Below are 25,084 nucleotides of genomic sequence, written 5' to 3' on the forward strand. Positions count from 1 at the left end.
AGCATGTACAAATGAATGCTTAGAAACTCACACTTTCACTAGAATGATAGATCTAAAACAACAAAATAACTTAATTTATTGGCATCAGTTTGTACATGGAACCAAATACATTCTGTTGAAAACTTAATCTCTACTTACCATTACAATTCTAATAAGTTGATAACACTACAAATATGTAGGGATTTTGTGAACTCAAAGATAAATAAGATATTTAACTTGAATAAAAAACATTCCCCAATATTGGAATTCTTAATTAATATTAATAATAGAGCAAAGGAAAACAATTCTTATATATCACAGATTTATAAAATTCTTAGATTAGACTTTTTACACTTAGACAATACTTTTTGGAGTTATTCCAAAAAATAATAACAGAAATATTACCAATGGAGATAAAAAATTGGTATTAAAGTCAATAGAAAAAAATATATATACACCTTCTTTATACTTGAAAATTTTCACCTGGAAATTATTGCACAGCACATTTGTTACACCTAACAAGGTTACAATTATTTACAAATCAAGTAGAATCAAATGCTGAGAATGTGATTCCGAGGTAACAACTGATTGGATGCATATGATATATGAAGTTGAGGTCATCTCCCCTTTTTGGAAAGAAATTAATAACATTATTCATGCATTGTGGTTGGATGGATGTAATATTTCCATGCCATTGATTTTATTTAATGTTCCAATCCCTGTAATAATTCCAAGGACTCAAGGGCATTTTCTTTGGTCTATACTAGAAATAGCTAGGCAGATAATAACCAAGAACCGGAAGAGTAAAACTACTTCCTCTTGTACTGAATTTCTTAGTATGGCAAACATTGTATGCAGTAGTGAATTACATACAATTAAGATGAGAACTTCTAATATTACTCATCCTTTAAGTTGTAGATAAAACTAAAGAAATTACTCTATTTCACCAGCTCTGAAAAAAGGGCTTTAAAATAAAACATAATTATGCTGTGTTTTTATATATCCATGTTCTATGACCTTGTATGTTTAAGACTAATATTAGACTGTAATGTAATCCTTTATGTTTCTATACATTGTTAACTTTGTCATTGTTCATGCTTGGAGCTTTTCTCCCCGGGCCTCTACTGAAAACAGACATATATCCAGCTAGACTAGCCTGGTTAACAAATGTAAAATAATAAAATAAATAATTTTCTTGAAAAATATTAACTGTTGTTAATTTATATTTATATACTACGCAGCTGTGGTAAGATGCAAATAGTTATTTGTTTTATTTTACTCTGCTTTGATTCAAATAAAATAAAAAAGAATACAAGTAAAATGGCTAAGATGAATTTATTATGATGAATGTGGTAAGAGAGAAGGATGAACTCTGCTCGGTGCTCTGGTTAAAAAGCACACAATGTGTTAGAATGAGTTTCTTGAGCTTAGAAGTATTTCAACAGTTATAATTATATGCATTATCAAGGGTCAATGATTCTAGAGATGATATGGAAAAAATGAAAACAATTATTTAAGGAACAGCTACTCCCTCCTTTATGAAGCTGCATAAGAAGGACAGTGGAGGAAACATAATTTTCCAGTAGAGAGCAGGTTTTAGGCATGGTAATGTGGTGAGGTATAACATATAAAAGCCTATCTAGGTTAGAAAGTGGCTTTCAATTCAAGCTGGTAGGATGCACATAAGACCTAAAACATATATTGAGCACTAAAGGAGGCAACAGGTAGGAGGGATGAAGGGGCGTGGTCTGCTCATTTGTCCAGGGGTGGGTAAAGTTGCATTTGCTCAGGAACACGCTTGACAATCTGATTTTTCTGGTAAAAGCCACAGAAACTACCACCCATGCTTTCAGGGGAGGGAGAGGGCTGCTAGGAAGGAATACACCTTGTTGATATGTGGGGAAATTCTACATGGTAAGGCTATTGAACAAGTTTTACATGCACTTTACTGAGTGAATTTAGGGAACAGATCCACAAAGCAACAAGAAATCTCAAACCACCCTGATGGCTATCTGAATGATGACCCCATCCTGGTCATCCCTGGACTTTGTGATGGAAAATGAATTGTACAAACTATTGACTGGGAAGGGGTGGCTGATGATCAAAAGGTAATGGGGAAATGAGAGCCTCCAAAAATCTTAGAATCAGTAAATGAGAAGGACTTCATTTTTCAGAAGGTCAAAAGGGAAGAATTAGGCAGCAGAAATGAAGAAATTACAGACCTGATTACGTTCTTCAAGTACTGATGCCTGGGGTGATGTATTAGGTACTTTTACCTTGCTAGGAGTAAGCAGGTTAGATTTACTTTATGAAAACTGTTTTGGCATTGATTTGATACAGAGTTAATGTGTGTGAATGCTATGTCTTTTGGTGTTTGTTTCATGAAAGCTTCATTTTATCACAAAATTCTTGGAACACTGGCAAGCACTCTATTGTAAGCAGAAAGAATTGTCACTGCTCATTGTTTTTTGCTGCTATTATGTCTCTAACTTTCCTGGTAATACATAACAGGGACTTGCATTTAGCTATGTTGTGCATAAATTGAACCATTGGCTTAAGACTGAAAGCAAAAAACTAAGGCACGTTAGCTTCTCATCCTTCTTAAGACAAAGTCAAGACATTGAATGATTAAGTTTTACTAGCGAAGGAAATGTTTTTCGCATATTTATTCTTTAAATTGAGTACATAAGGCAAAAAAAAAAAAAAAACAGGGAAAAAAGCAAATTATGTTTGACATAGCTCTTACTTGAAAAGACTACATGGTATAAGGTGAGAATCCAGTCCATATAACCACTTTTTGTAACCTTTGCTTCTTTCATTTTAGTCATAACTAGTCTGACCAGTACATAACAGGGTATATGTGGATCACTATAATCATTTGGGCCCATTTTCTGTGAATACAGAAATTGCCCAGGACTAAAATTTCATTATAGATATTAAAAAACAGTCAAGAAAATATTTCTTCAGCTATGTCTTCAGAGGTGTCAGCAGAATATAGGCATAAAGAATGAACTCAACACCCATAAAGGGTCATATTTTTACTTTGTAGTATAAAATTGCGTAAGGAAATTCATGAACATAGTGCATAGTCTTTTAAAGGTTTGGGTATAGTGTTGCTTTTCTGTGGTCTTGAATGTAGTGTCATTTATAAAAATAAACAGCGGTATGATTTTATGTTACTCTCAAACTGCTCACACAGTTTGTACTCATTAACACCATGGTGTGGCCCATATAATGAAAGCCCATTCTGAACTCTGCATCCATTAACATTATCCTTATTAACAAAACACAGATGAATCAATAAATGATTTAATATTGTTTAACAAGAAATATTCACTTGTATATTCTCATTTATACCATTGGTAGAAGGACATCAATAAGAACATTTTCCAGTAAATGTTTCCAGCAGGAGCATACATCTTTTTTCTTGTTTCCACAACAAACAGAAGCATAGGTATATAGGTTCATAGGAGGCTACTAGGCTAATGGCCCTAGGGCCTTAATAAGCCTAGCTATGTAATACCCTTGTTCCATAGTTGAACATGGTTAGATGGTCATTGTTAGCAGAGTGAATCAGTGATTAGCACTGACTGGCAATGTCCATGAGGGACATAGGTGTCACCCCTGGGGTTAATTTGCTGTCTGCCATCCAATTGTCAAGGTTGCACTTAAAAAGGGTCATTGAGGAGTTCTGCTTCACATAAAGTAGGAATGTATTCCAGAAGAGTGGCAATCTCCTATAGACATATCTGTCTCTCCAACATGTTCTGTTTAAGTCACAGGCTAGTTTGAGATCCCTGGAGTGAGTGACTCTTGTTCCATTTGATTTGCAGACATGCAGCATTTCCATTAGAGCAGGATCAGGGATCACTCTGTAGGCCAGGCATAGGTCACCTCTCAGCAGCCTGTAGGATACAGTTACAGAGACAGGGCCTTCAGTATTTCCATATAGGTCATGTTTTGAAGGCCCTCAATTGTCCTGGTTAAAAACCTCTGTGGTCTCTCCAGTTGTTGCAAGTGTCTGGTGAGATGCATGCAAAAGGAAGCATTGTACTCAATTAGTGGTCTAATGGGGGTCAAATATAGAAGAGTTATAACATCCTTAGTCTTGGGTATGATGCCCTTATTTATCAGAAGTGCAACATAGAAGGCTTTCCTTACCACTGTGGAGACATGGTGATCGGAGTTTAAATTGCTGTCAACCTATGTTCGCAAGACTTTCACCACTGTGTTTGAGCTTGGGGAGATGCTATCTATAATGTAATTTGCAGGGGGCACTTTGCCAAGGGGATAATGATGCACTTTTTTGCATTTGGTTTCAGACCATGACTCTGGCATCAGTCATTAGTCTGCATTAGCCCCTTTCATAATATGTTAATATTTATCGGGGGACTCAATGATTGCACCTAGCTTACAGTCATTTATGAACTTGGTAAGCCACAGGCCATCTATTTTTGCCTAGATGTCCGAGAAGTAGATTCCAAATAGTGGAGGCCCAGCACAGGTCTCTTGTGTTACACCACTGGTAACTAGTCTACTTGTGGAGGTGGGATCGGCAACTTTGACAGTATGCATTCTGTCAGGGAGCTAGTTGCTACCCATCTATCAATGTATGGGTTAATCCCCAGCTGGGTGAGTTTTTCAAAGATTTCAGAGTGGGGCTGTGCTGAAGGCCTTGGCTAAGTCAAGATGGTTGGTGTGCTGCTTTGTCCTCATCTAGGGCATGGTGACATTATCAAAGAAGTCCACCAATTTAATAAGCAAGACCTGCCCTTAATGAAACCAAACTGGGTTGGGTGAAGAGTTTTGAGGTTGCCTATGTCCTTGTTGATAAGGGCCATGATGATACTTTGCATGGCCTTGCAAAAAAGGCTGATTAGGCTTATGAAGCTAAGGTTCCCTTTGTTGGTTGATGGACCCCCTTTGTGTAAGGCATTTACTGTTGCTGTTATCCACTATTCTGGAACAAAGCCAGTGCTCAGGCTATGGTTGAACAGAGTGCCAAGTGGTTCCTCTAGGTCTTGTTTTAGATTGTTTAGTAAGCAGACTGGGATGTTATTCAGTCCCATGTAGGCTGTATTTGTGGCCTTGGAGAGGGTAGATATTAGCTTCTCTTTGGAGATGCTAGGTAGTGGACTGGTGAGAAGGATGCATTGGGTTATGTCTGGTGGGGACAGTGGGGTAAAGTTTGTGCCAAATCTGTCCACAAGCAGGTTGGCAATTACTTCGGGTTCTGTGTGAGTAGTACCATTCATAGTCACTTTGGTACATAGCTGAACATTCCCTTTAAGATTTTGAAGATAGCTAAAGAAAGCCTTATGATTATCTTTAGCTACAGATGCTAATTTAGCCTCATAATTGGTTTTAGAGGACTTACCAGTGGAGGGTAGTCTTTGTATGGTAAGTTCCCTCTTGTTCGTGGATAATAATTTCTTCCCTTGCTATATAACTTATTTATACTAGCGGTCCACCAGTGTGGCCTCTTTCTTTTGGAGGACCTGGTTTTGATCCTGACAGGTACAGCTGAGTCTATGTAGTTTTATAAATGTGTATACAGGGCATTTGTGTACTCCTCTGCATAGCAGTCATTGTTGGCTGTGTTAGCATGGGGTTTAAAACATTTTATACCCTCACTTAGTAGGCTAAAGTTTGCTTTGGAGAAGTTTTTCAGTTTGTTTGGTCCTGTGGGGGTGTCCAGTCTTATCTTTACTTCAAGCGAGATAGATTTATGATCTGACCTCACTGGGGGGGCAGCACATAGGGGGTACTGCAGTGAACCCCATGTTGGTGTGTACCAGGTCCAGGACATTTAATCACCTTGTAGGGGTGCAGACTAGCTCTTCCAGAGCACTTGAATTAACAAAGTCCAGGAACCTCAGGGTGATTGCATTTCTGCTTGTGTATGTTGTCCCATCTATGAAAGGATAGTTGAAATTTCCCATGACCAAAGTGTTTGGCTGTAGAGGGAGTGATTCTAGCAAGTCCAGGTAGTCACTGTGTTTCTCTTGGTTTGTGGTGGGGAACCTGTAGCTAGCAATGATGTGGTAGGGTGTTTTACCTATATTTGATTGTACCTGCAGCAGCTCCAGAGAGTCAAACTGTTTAACCAGTCTTGAGGCATATTTCGATATAATGAAAATGGATACACCTCCACCTTTGGTTCTTTCATGCTCATTTGGGGTCTGAACGTGTAGAAGGCATTGCAGCCTTGTATGGCTGGGATGTTCTCTGTAACCTTGAACTAAGTCTCAGTATCTTCCAAGGTGAGGACTGCTTCTGGGGAGTGAAGTTTTCTGTTGATGCTCCTAGCATTAAGCAGAGTAACCTTGAGCTTGTCTCAACTAGATTTCTTTATGTCACGATTTGTTTTTCTTCTGATGAAGTTCACTAGTAGTGGGCGACAGCGCTCAATAAAATTACTTATTTTATCATTGTGCAGTCTGTTTTCATTGGCAAGCACACTTTTTATTTATTTGGATTGTTTTGATATTACCTAAAAGCAGCACTATGGAGGAGGCAAGCGTCTTTGCCATCTTTGGAGATGATGGTAGGAAGGCAGCTGAGTCTTCTATGGATATTTTTGAAACAGGAAAAGGGTGCATGGTCAGAGAAAAAGCAGGCAGCAGCTATTCAAGGGCCACACAGCCCCCAGCAATGCCAAGGCCTGTACAGACACAGAGTGACTCAGAGGAGGAACAACCTGAGCCTGCCCCAGTAGGCAGATGGAGGCATGCCCAGTATGCCCTGGCCTTGGCAAAGAGGCAACACATAGCATATGCACTGAAACAGTAGGGACCCAAAGAATGACACCTCTCTCTGACTCACACAGACAGTAAAAGGGATGCCAAATATGACACTACCTGTGCTCAACCATGTATAGGGAGTGTACTATGTGCATCTAACATAGGCAGCCCTCCAGCACCATCCTCAAGTCTGGCACACCCTCAAGGTAAGTCAGTCAACCTACCAATTGCCAAATAGAGTAGAATGTGTTGTTACCTGTAGCTATGGTATGGATGTGAGCATGCAAGGGAAATGGGTGGCTGAATGTTATGGCAGCAGACAGTAGACACCCATAGTGGCACCATGACATCTGTAACACATACTGGAGTCACCATAGTAGCCAGTACTACACAGGGTGACAAAACCCACTGCTGGAAATGGGCTGAGCGACATGTGTGTCCATAAGACCCACACATGTCAGTCAGGAAGGTCCACATACCCAACAACAGTCTCAGCCAGCAAGACAGGTGTAGACAGACACAAACAAGTGCTGTACTATGACCTCTGAATGAGCCCTATGAGTAATCCTTCCCCAGGCCTAAACAGACAGACTACAGCAGGCCAGGCAGTTGGATGTAAGTTGTGAAGGCTAGGAAGTCAGAAACTAATATGTAGGTAATTAAAGCTAAGACCTGTAGTACACTGGTATGCCTCTAGCCAGCACGATAGGTAAGACTACAGACTGAAACAGAGTACCTGACATACCAGTACAGTCCCAGCAAATGTGTACAAGTGTCAGGTGTGCCTCCCCATCCTACATACACTTATAGTACCAGTCAGGTGTGCCCCCCACTCCTGTGTAGAAATATAGAAACAGTCAGGTGCCCCCCCACTATGCAGAATTGTAGCAACAGTCAATGGCAAATGACCAATGGATATCCTGCAGACACAGCATGCTACCTGTCACTGTACAACACAAAGGTCAGCACCGCAGTACAAACTAGCTGGACTTGATCCACACATGCAATACAGATGGCCATACTGGGCATGCTCACACACACAGAGGAATGAAGGCAATGTTTATGTTTTATTTATTTATTTTACATTTGTTGACCGGGATAGTCCGACTAGATGCATGTCCATTTTCAGCGGAGGCCCGGGGAGAAAAGTTCCAAGGGTAAGCAGATACAGCATTACATATTACAAACAGACTATTTACAGAGATTACATAAGTAAGCAAGTTAAACAAGTTCCACAGGTTACAGTTAATCCTGAGCACAAGTCAGGATTAAATTAAATTACACAGTAAACTGGTTAACAGATTTTTACACATTCTAGATAGAGTTAGCCAGGCTTTTTTACTCAACAAATTTTTATTTTGTTTTTTGAGAAGAAAATAAAAAACCAGTAAAATTAGATTACAATTCAATAATAGTAAAAGGAACAAAAACATTATTTACAATATTTACAAGTGACCCAAAGGAGAAACAGTACAATAATAATTAATAAAAAATCCAGAGAAGAAAAAAAAAAAAAAAGTCCACAAAAGTCTATATCTCTTTGAACTCATATGATGGAGATTGTGTCTAGTTGCATTTCTTCTATGAGTGTAAGTATTTTATTCCAGGGGTTGTCTGACCATTTTCTGGGGAACATTCTTTCTTCCTTGACTTTTATCTCCTTTTGTGCAGTCTCCTTAAGTAGAAATATAAAGTCTTCAAAACACGGAGGAGTTGCAGATTTCCATTTCCTTGTGATACACTTTCTGGCAACCTCCAGAATAGTACATAAAAGATATTGATCTCTTTTATTCATAACTACTAATTCATCTATATTCAAAAAAATTAAAGACTTTGTTAAAACAAATGTATCATTATAAATAGCTTGAAGAAAATTGCCAATTTTCCCCCAAAACGTTTTAATACAATCATAAAATATATGAGACCAATCCGCTTCACAGCTTAAAGAGCATCTCCAACAAATAACATTTTGATTTGAGTTGAATTTAGCTATTTTATTTGGAGTATAAAAGGCTCTATGCAAAAATTTCCAGGTGAAGATTTGCCATGTTTGTGTATTAGAAGTTAGTTTAATGGAGTATAGAAGATTATTTTTACAATCGTTTGACAGATTTATTGATAAACCTCTAGATATAAAATTCCAAGTGCTTTGATCTATTTTAGCCTTGTAGACTATTAAAATCTTGTATAGTTTAGATGTTGAATTTGGCCAGTTATGGTTATCATAAATCAGTTCTTGAATATAGTTTATAAGTTTTGGCTTAGACTTGAAGGACGAATCATTAATAATTTTGCATAAATTTTTAGAGTAGAGTAAAATTTTCTGGAGACTTACTCTGTCTACATTTATTATATTAAATTCATTTGTAACTTGTTGACTAGTTAATGTTTTAAGATTATTTATGCATTGGGCCCAACATATGAGATTATTAGATTCCCAATTAATGAGGGTGTTATCATGAATTTTCTTTTAAATTTCTTTGATGTATTAAATGGTAATAACAGTTCAAACCATACTTTTATGTCAGGATTTGAGTTTATAAAGGATCTGAATAAATTATAAATATTATTTAAATATGATAGATTAGTAGGTTTTGTTATGTTATTTTGAAGATTAATGCATAATATATGCCAAAATCTATTTTTGTGAATATAGTGTGATGTATTATTTATTATTTTGTTTTCGTTTAAAAAATAATCATATGCAGAGATTTCCAAGCAGAAGAGAAATTTGGATTTACCCAGTTTAAAACTAGTTTAAAAATGGAGGCTTTGATATACGTCTCTATATCTGGAAAATTAATTCCCCCTAATTCCCATGGTCTAATGTGATGAGAAAAAGCAATTCTATTCCTTTTTGGATACCAAAGAAAACATAATAGGCTTTTGCTAATTTCTTTCAGAATTGTTTTATTTGGAATTATAGGTATTGCTAGTGCTATATAATTTATTTGTGGTAGAAGAATCCTTTTTATTAGCTGCAATCTGTCCTCAAATTTTAGAATCAATTTATTCCAATTTTCCGTACGTGTTCTTATTGAGTTTAAAATTTTATTACAGTTTAGTGTCAGAGTAGTATCTATTTTATCAGATATAATAATTCCTAGATATTCTAAAGTAGAGACTTTTTCTCCAAGTATATGATATCTACTCAAGTGAAGGTCCCCCTTTCTGTTAAATAAAATATGTTTTGATTTAGATTTATTAAAACAAAGGCCAGAATTTAGAAAAAAAATTTCCACTTGCATTTCTAGTTCATGAAGAGATTCATTATTTGGTGATAAAGTTAGTAGTATATCATCGGCAAACAACATAACCTTGGAGTTAAATTTATTATGAATACTTAAGCCTTCAATTTTTGAGTCACTGCGTATTGTAATTGCAAATAGCTCTATTGATAAGGCAAAAAGAATGGGAGACATAGGACAACCTTGTTTAGTGCCTTTAGTTATTTTGAAAACTTCTGATGTAAATGGACCTAATTTTACATAGGCCAAATTATCTTTATATATATTCTTTATCATATTAATAAAATTTAGAGGAAACTCAAAAAGTTCTAGAATTCTAAATAAGTAGTCCCAATTCACTGAATCAAATGCTTTTCTATATCTAGCGTGATTATGAGAGCCTCTATATTATCTCTATTTAATATTTCAATAATGGTTAGGATTCTTTGTATATTGTCATAAGCATGTCTGCCATAGATGAAGCCTGTTTGGTCCTCATTTATGATTTGAGTCAAGGATTTTTTAATTCTATTGACTAATATAGACATAAACAATTTGTAATCGTTATTAAGTAGAGAAATCGGTCTATAAGAGCTACAATGGGAGGGGTCCTTGTTCTCTTTTTTTATTGGAGTAACTAATGAATATCGCCAGGAAGGTGGAATTATGTTTTGAGCTTGAATTTCATTTAGAGACTTATGAAGTAAAGAAATTGCAGAATTTGGGAATATCTTGTATAATTCCATTATTATTCCATCTATTCCTGGGGCCTTATTATTTTTACTCTCCTTAATTTTGTCATTTATTTCCTTGAGGGAAATGCGTTTTTCAATATCAATTTTTAATTTTTCAGGTAATCTATTTATTATAGGATTGCTAATTTTTGACTCTATTAAAATAGTATTGTCTTTATTGTTTCCAAAATGATTAGTATAATGAAATTTAAAAGCTTCTAGGATATCATTTATGTCTGATACTTTTTTATTACCTTTTCCTTCATGTATAATATTTGCAATATTGTTTTCTATATTTTGCTTCTTTATTCTCATTGCTAAGTTATGTAAGTGTTTTGGAGATGTTGAGAGTGAACAAAATTTTAGTTTTTCCAAAGCCAAATTAGTCTTATGAGTTAAAATTTCATTATATTTTTTATTTAAATCTTCAATTTCTTTTTTTATTACCTGGGAATTCTTTACGTCAGAAGTATTTGTATTAATTTCTATTATTTGTTTTTGGATACTGTGCAATTCTGATTCCCATTCTTTTGTTTTGTTTTTAAACCAAGATATGATCCTACCATATAAGAAGGCCTTTAGAGTGTCCCATATTATTATATTCTTTAGATCATCAGTAGAATTTATTTCTAAAAAATATTGAATTTCTGAGTCTAGCCATGGTTTAAATTGTTTTAATTTAGTAATGTAAGTTGGTATTCTTGAGGCAAAATTTAGTCTTTTAAAATCTATTTGTAATTTAAGGATTAGGGCATTATGATCAGAGAGTGGGCATGGGATGATAGAAAATTTTATTATCTTCCTATTTAAGTCTGGGGATATAAACATTTTATCTATTCTTGTTTTAGTATTAAAACGATAATCACTATGTGAGTATAATAATGAGTTAGATTCTTTGAAACTAAATGTATCAATTAATTTTAAGTTTTCTGTCCATTTCTTAAGGTATTTACCTGTGGAAGAGAGACGTAGGTTCCTCTTGTTGGTTGTCTCAGAACTATCTAGAATACAGTTAAAGTCTCCTCCTACTATTAGAATACCTTTATTTACCCTATTAATTAGCTATATCTGCTTTTTAACTGTAGATAGTCCTATTCCAGGAATCCAATACACATTTACCAGTGTCCAAATTCTATTCTGAAATTTTATTATTACAATTGAAAGTAACCCTTCTTTATCCTCATAGTTGTAAATAATTTGTGGGTTAGTTACACTTTTCTTCCATAAAATTAAAGCTCCCCTAGTTTTTTTTTTTATATGAGGAGTGAGAGAGAATTAAGTAGTTATTAGGTATCCAGGTGAAGTTGTCATCAGTTTTAAAGTGGGATTCCTGTAGAAATATAACTTGCGCTCTGTAATTTTAGATAGCGTAGTAAATTTGATCTTCTTATAGTATTATTTAAGCCATTGACATTTAAAGACAACAATGTTATGTCTGTCATTTCTATAGGATATTATATTATAATTTTAAAAGAATACATTGGTAAAGAACTAATATTTATGAGGACCTGTGAAAACATATATGTTAATTTTCCCCTCTTTCCTCTGAGAAGAACACTGAAATGAACAAAACTGTTTCTTTGATAGTTTAACAAATGTTTCAGTTTGGGCCACTGAAAAAATAAAAAGTAAAAATATTGTAACAACATACTTTATTTGACTGAAAATAACTTTACTACATAGTTCCACAAACATGCAGTGCACAGCACTTCTAATCTGATTGATCTGATAAGATCAAACAGATTTCCCTCAACGTCGACAATCGCATGGAAAAGGATATTCAAAGTTGAGCTCCATTAATTGGATCCTGAAGATATCTTAAAATATTAATATTTGATGAAAGAGTGTATCATGCATTAGTACTATGTTCCTTGATAAATCAACTCAATAAAGTAATTAATCTTTTACTAGAAGTTTGTACTTATACTAGAGTTAATGTTACTTTTTTAATGAATGTTCTAAGTAGATGTCTATTACAGCTGAAGTAAATATTTCAGCTTATCTACCCTCTGTAAATGTGGTTATGTTACATGAAGTATGTCAGTTGACCTTCTCTTAACAGAGATAAAATGCATAATAATATATACATTTAGATTATATTTGCATTTATTTTGTTGAACTTCACATTTAAAACAGGTTATTAGTGTGACAGATAGTATTACTATCTTATAAGGACTAGTCCTCTTTTTTAATTCTTCCTTAATTACTATTCTAAGTAAATTCTATATAGCCTCTCTGCGTACATATGTATAAATATACTCCTATATCTACACCAAAACATTTTCACATATAAACACACATAAATATTAAATAATCTTAATGGGTTACCTAAAATGTGTGCAATATAATTGAGAATTTGTGTGAGCACTCTTGAAAGGGTTGGTACCTTGTTACTGCTGGGATATGCCTATTTACTGACCTTATTAACCTTATTAGTAGATTAAGTGGCCCATCAAAAGATGCATGAATATTGTGAATGAATATTCTTAATTCTTATCTCTAAATCTTACAGCAATTAGTGAAGAGTACCTATATCATTTAACTATATTATTTATGAAGTTTCTTAGGAGTGTGATGGGAGTACACAACATTTCAGACTTGGGGTTGTTAAATATTCAGTAACAGGACTCAAGATTGTTCAATACTTGTTGTAACACATCTTAATACAGTTAATGATTTGAAATAACGTGCATGTCACAAAGAATCCATGAATACATAAATACATGGATACATGGGCCTCACCTCATTCACCAAACCCATGTCCAATCCAATGTCAAAACAATCAAGAACACTACGCTGAGGGTAAAAGCACCTCAACCCCTAAACCCGTTAAATAACTAAACACTAATAAACCTACTATTTTAAAGCTACTAATATTCTCTAGTAATTTGTATAAAACTAAAGTAATTATATATAGCAACTCCAATATTGCCTTGCAGTGAGACAAGCATAGATTTACTGATCATTACTGAAGTGCCGTTAAATCTAAAATGCTGTGTAGTGGTTGACTATATCCTGCTTATTACTATACCTAGTATAAGTTCTGCTAACACTTCTATCAGGTATGGTGTGAGGAGGTATGTTATTACCATAGACATGCACATTACCATCCCACACCATACATAACACTGTTACTGTTTCCAATAAATGAAAACCAAATCTCATACTTTTAAGAAGTCAATCTCAACCAACTAACACCCAACAAAACACAAGTTCAACAAATGAGGAGAGACCCAAATACATACATAGTGTACTGTTTATGTAAACATTTCTCTAAAACTTTATAAGAGCAGCTCATGGATGTGTCATAGTGTCTCCCAAAAAATGTATAGTGTGCACATAAATTACATTTGACCCTACCATATTTCCTTTCCTGTTTTTTCCCCATCTGTGACATAAAAGTGAAAAAAAAACTGTTGATATTACTGTATCATTAGGAATCACCGTAAGCATTTATGGCATAGTGGTGTACCCATTAACTGTTAAGGTGAAGGATAAATACAGCAGATTGTGCTTATCTTCAAAAATAATACAATTTATACATAGAAGTTAGCACTGCACTTATAACTGCAGAGAAAGCACATAGCAAATATTGATACGTAAATAGACATGTTTCCCAATTTCAGGATGTTTTGATTATAGCTTTATTTTATATTATTGGTGTTTTACTAATTCAATTTTAAGGTCTGTGTAGGTGAAATTTCGCCAAAATACCAAATAACAAAGTCAGTTCCACATTGCTGCAGGTTAATGCTAGTCCAATATACAGCTCACGATATTAACACTATTTACTAAATACTTGCAGTATAGGTTACAAACAAAGCAAATTCAGTCATTGCTAAAATTAGCACTAACTGCCAAAACTGAAAAAACTCTCATCAATTAGCTTGCTCTAGGTTATTAAGCTGTAAAGGAAATTAAATTACCTATATGAGAGACAAAAAAAAAACAGGTAAAGAGGTGATATACTACCAACTATTCATTACTGCATTCGGATGCTTGTAGGCATCTAAAAGCGAAATATTCAGAAGTATGCATATATCATTCCTGTCAGGTACTGCATTTATAGGCATTTTTTAATTGATAAGTGGGTAAGCTTACCTGACCTAAAATGCCCTTTTACATGGATGACCCAAACGCAGTCTAAATAAGAAGTTCAGAGTCACACAGTAAGAAAATGGGAGCTATCAAAATCAAACCCTGAGCTACAGTCAGTAACTAATCATGGATACAATCTGGCAGCTCCACTACAATGATTAGTTGGGATTTTATCTCACTTTTAACAGACATAGCGCAGTTGAAAACTGAATTTATGTATTTGTTTGCATTAGTTAACTATACTGCCACACTTTTGGTATTTCCCGACAAGAAGAAAGTAACTAAATGGGCTTTTTTATTTATTTATATATATATATATATATATATATATATATATATATATATATATATATATATATTTTTTTTTTTTCCCCTTTATTTTAAACATGTGTAGCATACTTTTTCTTTATATGTTATACATTTACCTGTTCGTACTTTTACTAAAATCTACTCAATTCTTGAACTACTCAGCTTCTGGAGAACAGATTAAAACATAAAGGGGCTAAGAAGTCAGGTCACAGTTAGTATTTTCATTGAATGTTCTAACTGACAAAAAAGACTCTGCAAAAGTGCACGAAGCGCACCACTCGCAAAACTAATGCAGTGTTCTACAAGCCTCAGCTTATAGACATGTTTCTTAACTTATAATGGAATGCTGGGCTATATTAGTGAAGATATGAGGTAACAAAACTGAATAGAAAGCTCGAGGGTATACTATGAAGCAATAATAGTCTCCAACTGTCAATTAGAATGTTAAAACGCTAGAAGGCGATTTTCTGCCTTTTTTTTTTTCTTCTTCACTACTATTCACTTCTTCTTCATTACTATTCACTTCTTCTTCATTACTATTCACTTCCTTCTTACTCTATACAATGCTCTCACATATTCCTGAAGAAATATTCAAGGAATGCCCTTTTTTTTAGACAGACTATAAAGAATTGGATTTAATTTAATAAAATTTTGCACAGTAACTATTAATCAATATGTTAATAACTTTATAATAATAGTGGCCTTTCATTTAAATGCTAATACTCTTGTGAGAGTTTAACTAAAGAAAGCTGGAACAGAAAAAAAAAAAAAACACACAACTCTAGCATCTGAAGATTCTATCAAACCACTACCATATTAATATGTTAACATACAGATTATGATACTTCCTAAATAAAGAGAAAACTAATTATGTGACTGAAGTGTAATGAAATTAAGGCTATGTATAAGAATCATACCTTAGTTAATGCTTTGAGAGAAATTGATTCATCAATGTTCTTAACATCAGTTTTTTGTTTTTTTTCCTCACATCAGTCCAAGTGTTTTTCCCGAGGTTCTCTTTAAGGAGGTTGAATTTGACCAGTCCATTTCATCTGGTAGTAGGATTATATTGTTGTTTTTAATGAAGGAAGTGGCTTCTTCAATGGTGTTGAATGATCTCATGTCATTACTATGCTGAATTCTAATTTTGGCAGGATATGCAAGCTGTGCCTTTATTTTGTTTTGTTTTAAGAATTTCACTAAGGGCCATGCTTTCTTTCTTAGTTCCAAGAGTCTTGGCGAATAGTCATTATCAAATCTTATTTGGGATAGCTTGTAAATGACTGGTTTTTTCTCCATGCAGTTCTCAATATCAGTTCTTTGTCCATAAATGACAGAAATTTAACCACTATAGATCTTGGAAAAGATTTAGTTGAGGCAGAAAGTGGTTTTCCGATGGCTCTGTGTGCTCTTTCGATTCCATAAGACAAGCCTTCTTTCAGCCCTAAGATTTCAGGTAGCCATGAATTCAAGAATGAAATGATGTCTTCCCCTCAGTCTTCTCCGACTCCAAAAATTCTTATGTTTGTTCTTCTTTCCTATTCTCCATATCATCTATTTTGTTTATTAGCCAAGTATTCTGTTGTAATAGAAATTCACTATGAAGCTCTTCTTCTTTTAGCCTTCCATCAATATCATTTAGAGATGACTCAATGTCAGTTATTTTTAATTGTTGCTGCTGCAGAATTTCCTTAAAGACTTCAGTTTGTTTTTGGCAACTATCTTTAAGGTTTTCTAGGTTTTCAGTAAACCTGTCCATCTTCAGAGATAAGTCTTGAAGAGTAGTTGATATCAGTTGGATTTCTTTCTTCAGAGAAGAGTCTGAGTGAGAATTCTTAGAGTTACTCATTACTAGACAGCTTAGTTAGTCTTCAGGTTTTTTTGACAGGAAAATTTCGGAATTTCTTCTCCAAAGTTGGTAATTCTATTGTTAATAGTTTCACATATAAGATTTATCAAAAATTACTTAGTAATAATAAGATCTTCCTGTTATTTCTAGTATAAATATAAGGAGCTCAAAAACTTGCTGCTATCAGTTAGGCATTAGGCTCCGCCCCCGAGTTAGCCAGGCTTGATACATTGACATAGCCAGTTAAGTGACAAATGTTGTTTGAGTCTAGTTTTAAATTGACCTAAGGTAGAAAGTAAGGTCATATCAGCTGGAAGAGCGTTCCAGGATCTACTTACAGAGTTTGCAAAGAGAGAATCACCGTCTGTGTTATTAATTTTGCTAGTCTGAATTAGTAGTTTGGTAGAGGATCGAAGCAGTCTAGGATTGTTATAGGGGGTGATAATATTTTTAAGTGCAGGAGTATTGTCCGGATTATAGAGGATTTTATAGGCCATAATCAGTTGGTTATACTGGATTAGGCTGGGTAGTTCAAGCCACCCAAGCTGATTTAGATTGATGCAATGATGTGTCCTAAAAGGCAGCCCAGTGGCAAACCTGGCAATGTGGTTGTAGCAAATTGAGAGTTTGTTAGGGGCAGTCTTGTTTAAATTCGAGAGTAGAGGAGATGCATACAGAAGGGTTGAAAGAAGGTGAGAGCGAGCTATGGCAATTTTAGTTGGAGGGATTAGGAGGGCTTTTATTCTGTAAAGTGACCCTAGTTTTTTATTGATGGTTTTGATAGTTTGGTTAACATGTAGGTCAAATTTTAGATTATTGTCTATGATGACACCTAATAGTTTTGTAGATGGGTCAGGGGAGATTATTGTGCCATCATTTGATTTTATGGTAAAGGTGAAAGCAGTAGACCTATGTGCTGGCGAAAATAACAGCATTTTAGTTTTTTTTAGGATTTAGGATCAGATGATGTTCAGAAAGCCAGTTTTCTATTGTATTAAAGGTGGTATGAGTAGCTGACCATAACTCTACTGGAGATGTGGCTGAGCAAATCGGAGTAGAGTCATCAGCATATTGGATACAGCTGACTTTTGGGATGACAGTATAAAGGTCGTTAATGAAGATGGAGGACAGCAAGGGCCCTAGTATAGAGCCTTGTGGTACTACAAGGGTGTTAGGTAGAAGGTTAGAGAGTTTGTTCTGCCAGAGGACAGCCCGCTGTCGACCATTCAGGTAGGATTGAAACCATTGGAGGGCTGCAGTATCTAGACAGAATGTTTGCAGGGTGTGGATTAAAAGTTGGTGATCAACCATATCGAATGCCTTGGAAAGATCCAAAAAGAGGGCTGAGGATATATAATTATTGTTGCGATTATGGTTTATGGTGTTGGCAAAGGCTAGGAGGGCTGAAGTAGTGCTGTGATGAGGACAGAAGCCATACTGAGTGTCTGCCATAAGGCGATTCTGGATTAGGTGGTGCATGAGTTGTCTATGAATACATTTTTCCATAATCTTTGCAAGTGGAGAGAGTATAGTTATTGGCCTATAATTGGAGAATTCAGTAGAGCTGCCTCCTTTGTGAAGTGGGATTACATAGGATATTTTCCAGATGGTGGGAATTTTAGCTTCTACTATGGTTCGATTGATTAGTATTGAGACGGGGTAAGCAATAGCATCAGCTGATTTTTGTAGGTACTCGGCAGGGAGTTGATCAGCAGAAAGTGTAGTGGGTTTTAATTTTTTGATCAAGGTACGGATAAGTGAAGTGGTGACTGGTTGGAAGCTGAACGCGAGTAGGTTTCTAGAGGTGCTACTTTCTGGACCAGGGGAGCTAGGAGGTAGTTGGCTAGCTAGGGCTTGAATTGTCTCAGTAAAGAATTGGTTAAAACTAACAGAAACATCTTCAGGGGGTTTCTCAATAATTGCAGCAGGGATTGGGGTTGAAGTTTGTCCAGGATGTAGTAGATTATTTAAACCTGCCCAAAACTTCTGAGGGTTATTTTGATTTACTGTCTGTAAATTACAGTAGTATTGTTTTTTGTCTTGTAAAATTGATTTTTTGGTTTTGTTCCTGGATTGCCTGTATTTAATGTGATCTTGAGGGTCTTTAGAAGAACGCCATAAAGCCCATGCTTTGTTTCTAAGGGTCATTTTGAGTTTAGACTCTATAGAAAGCCATGGCACAGTTTTTGCCTTGGTTCTCTTTGAACGAACAGGTCAGTCAACAACATACTGAAAGGTCATACTGGGCATGCTCACACACAAACACATGAAGGCCATGTCTGCAAACACCAGTGGACCAGACATATCTGGCAGTCGCAGTCCTCAGTGCAGACACATGTCAGTATGCACCACTCCTACCTTTCACACACAGTAGATAGGAATACAGACGCATATGTAAGGACAACACACTATAATAAGCCAAAGGTAGACGGACATAGATGTGTGGAAGAGGGTAACAGTGACAATGAGCCATCCAGGCCTGTCTCACCCAGCACACAGCCAAAGGGCCCCAAACACATGAGGTGCAGATGTCACTCACTGCAGATACTAGCGACTGGTATCTGTCAGCATGACAGACTATGTGGTACACATGCCAGCTGTGCAACATGACTGTACAAGGAAGTAGTCATCTAGTAGCTGTATACACGTACCTGTGACATATGACCCAGTGTGTGCCCGCATTTGGCATGTCAACCCCTATATGAATGGGTTATGGCCCATGCACACATCACCCTCCCCATAGCAGTATAATGGCAAGCCTGCTGAGGTCATCCAAAGTGAAATACACCTTTGGGAGAGCTGTAGCTCAGTAATCTCCATGGTGCGTCCCATAACTGTGTACTGCTGTACTGATAAACTAGTTAGGTAGTAATTCTAACCCCAGACTTGGCAATTGTATGAGTGTGTGTTTGGGTGTGTGTGTGTGTGTGTGTGTGTGTGTGTGTGTGTGTGTGTGTGTGTGTGTGTGTGTCTTTCTGTCTCTGATTGTGTAGATAGAAATGCTTTTTAGGCTACTCACACTATGTACAGTTCATATACTCAACTTTGGCAAGGCTGCTGATGTCACTCACCTAGAAATACACCTATGGGAAAACCATAACCCAGTGATCTCCATAGCGTGTCCTGTAACTGCGTACTGCTGTAGTGTGATAAAGTAGTTAGGTAGATGTTCTAACCCCAAACCCGGTGTCTGTGTTTGTGTCTGACTCAGTAGAGAGCAATGCTTTTTAGGCTACTCACACTCTGTACAATTCATATACTCAACTTTGGCAAGGCTGCTGATGTCACTCACCTAGAAATACACCTCTGGGAAAGATATAACCCAGTAATCTCTGTAGTGCATCCTGTAACTGCGTACTACTGTAGTGTAATAAAGTAGTTAGGTAGGTGTTTTAACCCCAGACTTGGAAACTGTGTGGGTCTGTGTTTGTGTGTGAATCTGTGTGTGTGTCTGACTGCGTATAAAACGCTTCTTAGGCTACTCACACTCCGTACAATTCATATACTCAGCTTTGGCAAGGCTGCTGATGTCACCCACCTAGAAATACACCCCTGGGAAGGGTGTAGCTCCATAATCTCTGTAGCACATCCTGTAACTGCATACTGTTGTAGTGTGACTTAGAACTGTGGTAGGGTTCCAACTTCACCCATAGCAGTTTTGGATGTTTTGTGTGTGTTCCAGTGTCTGTGTATAGGCTACTCACTCACAGTACATTACAAATGTCCCACTTTGGCAATCCTGCTGATGTCATTCATTGTGAAATACAACATTGCGGAAGAAATTCTGTAGTAATCCCTGTGTTGTGACCAATAACTGCTCTATGCTGTAGTGTAATATAGGCCTTGGTCAGGGGTTCAATACCCACACATGTCAGCTGTGGATGTGTTGTGTGTGTCTCACTGTCTGTGTAGGGAACAATGAATTTTAAGCTTGTCACTCGCAATACAGTTGAAATGCCCTTCTTTGGAAATCATGCTGATGTCATTTGTTGTGAAATACAACTTTGGGGAAGAAGTACTTTAGTAATGTCCATGGTGCATACTATAACTGTGTAGTATAAGAAACTAGTTAGGTAGGGGGTTCAACTCCCAGACATGACAGGTAGGTGTGTGTTTGTAACAAATATCCTTTGTAGAGGTGAGTGTGGCCAATGTGGAGGGGTTTTGCTTATTTCTTTTATGGTGGCCCTACTATATATCAAAATTTCAACCAAACACAGATAACAGATGTAAATTAGCTGAGAGGCTGGGGTGCAAAGCCATACCCAAACATGTGACATCAAGGCCAGCCAATCACAGTTAGCAATCACACTATTACCCAGAGCACACATTCAACCCAAGTGTCATTCACACATACATGCCTTGGCAACAGCCAATATGTGGGTAGTACACTGCATATTGGCCATTGATAATAACTATGCAGTGATAGCAGTGGGCTACAGAGGGCGTGTCACCCTGCCCATCTGTCCAATATGCACGTGCATGCAGACAGTGCACCTCTACCATGTTCCCCAATGGACACCTGCACCACCTATGGAGCCTTTACATGTGACTCACAATGGACATATCATGCCTGACAACATACCCTGTATGGACAGATGTCACTGACATCAGGGAATGCTGTTAGTGTGCTATCAATGCAGGTGCATGTTTGCAAGACTGGCACATCTGATGATAATCTGTGTTCACAACATGGGCCAGACACCCCAGGTACAGTAGCACATGTCACTGTACATGCATGTGGGAGGTGTGCACATCCCAGACACCATCCATATCATGGACTAAGGAACACATACATGGCAAGTGATACACAGCATTGGCCACACACAATAGTCACCCAGGTGACTGGATGGGGGATGCAATACCCACCTGTACAGCCCTGAGGCACAATGCAGATGATTGTCATGTGGCCTGATGCCAAGGTATACCCATCGCCCACACTTGTACAGCCTGCTGGCACAGTTGACCACCACACACCCATGCAGACATGCACCCATGCTGTCAGAACTGGCACCCTGTGTGTTCGTGTGTGTGTTGTATGGTGTGTATGTCCACATCCACACTCACTACAACCTCCCCAAGGCATACTGAAGCATGCTGTCTGATGTCTGACACCTCCTCATACTCTTTGCCCATACGACCTCCATATGGCCCGTGTGGTGCATGTGATACCTGCACATTGATGCTTTGTGGCAATCCCACTAGTAATGAGTTGTACTCCTGGCCCTGCCAAGTGTGTCAATGTGTGTGCATCCTTGTGTGAGTGTGCCTGTGTTGACACTGGCACTTGTTCATGCAGACAGGCACGTGTATGTCACCTACCGTATATCTACCGTATCCCTGTTGCAGATATCAGTTACCATCACATATATGTTCTGAGTGCTCCACACCAGGTAACCCATGTGGCACATCCAATAACTGCATCAAACTGTTATAGCACTACATAGTTGTCAGGGGTTTGATACCCTGTGCTGTTAAGTTTGTGACACAAGCATGCTTCAGTTTTATTCTCCCACCACTCCCTGACATGTATTTGCCTCTTTCTGCCTCCCCCACCCCCACTCTGGTGGATGTGGAGTCCCACACCTGCTTTGCTTAGGCAGCAGCATGTGTAATTTAAGTAATGCTTATGATCAGATGATGGCCTCTGCAGAAATTGCAGCCCTCCCCTAGCTGATTAAATGTGGAACAGCTGTGGTAACATTCCCATAGCCAAATGCATGGAAACACACTCCAATACCTAGGAACATCATGGATGTGTTGGCCCTTTTCAGTCACTGTGAGCATGAACTAGATCTGCTGTTTGGCAAACAGCATCTCAGATGGATTGGGAATTTACCTCTAACAACATACACTGTGGAAAGAGGGCAACAAACGGGAGGGGGATGTGCCTGACCTGACTACAGACTGTAAGTGCTGCTATACAGCATTTGGGGTAATGTTGGTTTAACAGTGTTTGTCTGGATATGCCTGTCGTACATGTCACAATACCTGCCATGTCAGTTCCATGTATATGAGGAATCCCCATCTGCAGGGTCATTTGCAAACTGGGCAGTGTTGTGCCTTTGGTTTCATGTGTTAGCCACGGTGCATCTATCTGTGGAATGCAGAAGGTAGTGTGAAGATTGCAGTCTGTAGATGGTGAAGGCCGTGACAGTTACTGATGTCATATCCCTCATAGGACATATGTTGCAACAAACCCCATTACAATGGTACATGTATGAGGTTATCACAGCAACATGTCTATACTGGCCCTGTGTATGTGCTGCCAGCTGCACCTCTGTCAACCTTTGTACATATGTCATGCATGAAGTGGTGCATATGTGCTGTACACCATAAATAATGTTATCATATCTGATAACAAGCCAGTTATATATCAGATTGATACACATGTCATGTACAGTAGGGGTTATATATCATGACATAACCTGGACATTCTGTGGATGTTTGTACAGTACTGAGGTCTGTGTAGTGATGGTGAATGTTGGCAGTGTGTGTATTGTTAATATGTACATTAGCCTGTGTACAGACTGTGGCAGATGTCATTGTTCTAGCTCCCCTTCTATCTGATGTTACATGTTGCCCCACAGTATAGTACCATTCTGCCATTCATGTTTGTACGGCCATACACACACATGTCCCATACCACAGACAGCCATCAAACCAAACTGTGTTGCAGCCCAGTATATGTAGGGTCATTTTGTGAGTGGCACATATGAGGATGGTGTAGAACAGATAGCCCATATACTGTAATAATATGCTAGCTTACCATATGTGGCTGTGGCTGTGTTCACATTGGTCGTGGTCATGCACTTTCACACAGGTGTATCTTATCCTGTGCTGTGACATGGCTATTGGGCCTGCTATATATGCAGGTACATGTGTATTCCCCGTACCAGATGTAGGTCAGTGTTGAGCCAGTCTGCCTGCAGCCTTGTGTACTTACCCAGTCAGATGTCATGTGCAGATACTTGCCAGATGTACTGCTGCCGGGCCTCCCTTACAGGTTATGTATGTCAGACAGAGCAGTGGGATGCTGTACATATGTATGTCAATATCTAGTGGGTAGTATGTGTCCATAACACCCCTATACCAGCAGCCATTATGTGTCAGGCCAGACAGGAGTGTGTGAATCCAAAACCTATGGTGGCAAATGTATACCAGTCGTTATGTGTTATACCCATCTACATGGCTGTCTACATCCATATTGTCAGGCCTGGTACACATGTTGTGCACTAAGGGATTATGTGTAAACCTCTGGACTGTACAGGGTTTGTCCAAAGTTCCACATATATTGGCCAATATCTCTGCTGCACTCCACAGGGGCATTACATGCAAGTGGAGATACTTTACAATGATTTCCTTAGGATGTCTGTCAGTAGCCAATGGCACAAATTTATAAGCAGCTGTCACCTTCCACACACACCATGTCTGTGAAGACAATCCCAATGACAGTAGCAATAGTCAAGTAATATACCTGCTATACATACCTGACATCCCCTCTCACTATGACTTTTGGACTATAAGGGAGGGGTTAGGGCTACACTCCAAGTCCAGGACATATGGTGGAAATATATGTACATATACCTATCCAGATAGCAATGTATATATAAAATTACACGTGTCTTCTTCTTCTTCTTTCGGCTTTTCCCGGTAGGGGTCACCACAGCAGATCACCGTCCACTCATGATTGGCAGTGGAGTTTTACAGCGTCGAGTTGCCAGCCCGGCACCCAGCCTTCCACAGAAGGCACACACATGCACACCTAGGGCCAATTTAGTGTGTCCAGTCCACCTACAGCATGTCTTTGGGATGTGGGAGGAAAGAGGAGCACCCAGAGGAAACCCACGTGACCACAGGGAGGACATGCAGACTCTGCACAGAAGGCTCCCCAGCCGAGGATTGAACCGGAGAACCTCTTGCTGTGAAGTGGCAACGCTAACCGCTGCACCACCGTGGCCGCCCAAAAAATTACACATGTGTACTACTTCCAATTACCACTGTCATGGCAACCACCCATTATAAATCCCTACAGCATGTGGGTGTGGTCCCTTTACATTTCCTGCATGATGGACATCCTTCCTTTGAGTGGGCATTAGTGTTACAGCCAGCAGGTAGTGATACTTCTTACAGGAGAACTTGCAC

The 25,084-nt window shown here is 37.7% G+C and overlaps 1 protein-coding gene across 1 annotated transcript in view; it reads right to left on the reverse strand.

Moving 5' to 3' along the window:
- Positions 1 to 25,084, reverse strand: part of SP2 (Sp2 transcription factor) — an 870,724-nt gene that overhangs the window by 602,521 nt on the left and 243,119 nt on the right. The window lies entirely within an intron of this gene.

Source organism: Protopterus annectens, chromosome 13.part0, assembly GCF_019279795.1.
Source record: "Protopterus annectens isolate FY-2018-M chromosome 13.part0, PAN1.0, whole genome shotgun sequence".
Classification (NCBI taxonomy): Eukaryota; Metazoa; Chordata; order Ceratodontiformes; family Protopteridae; genus Protopterus; species Protopterus annectens.